Source organism: Belonocnema kinseyi, chromosome 1 (assembly GCF_010883055.1).
Source record: "Belonocnema kinseyi isolate 2016_QV_RU_SX_M_011 chromosome 1, B_treatae_v1, whole genome shotgun sequence".
In the NCBI taxonomy this organism is placed as follows: Eukaryota; Metazoa; Arthropoda; class Insecta; order Hymenoptera; family Cynipidae; genus Belonocnema; species Belonocnema kinseyi.
The window spans coordinates 105,340,789-105,341,061 of record NC_046657.1 but is presented as its reverse complement, the minus strand read 5'-3'; positions in this window follow the sequence as shown (position 1 = coordinate 105,341,061).

The following is a 273-nucleotide window of genomic DNA, read 5'->3' as shown; positions in this document are numbered from 1 at the left end:
ATTTTTCACAATCTCGCAAAAAAGTAAAATTTATATTCCATCCATGTGGTACATAACAGGTTTGTCAGTAAATCGTGCCATTTTTCTAAAAAAATATGTCCGTCTTACATGGTACTTTTGAATGGGCAAAACGTACATTCGATGCTGCTAGGTACCGACGCTTACCGGGCCACATGGTACAGTCTGTCAAGTTAAAGCGTGGGTGGCTTTACTCGCAGTCGGTAAGGTGTATCGACATGATTTTGGTGTCAAAATATTAAGAAGAGCTCCCTC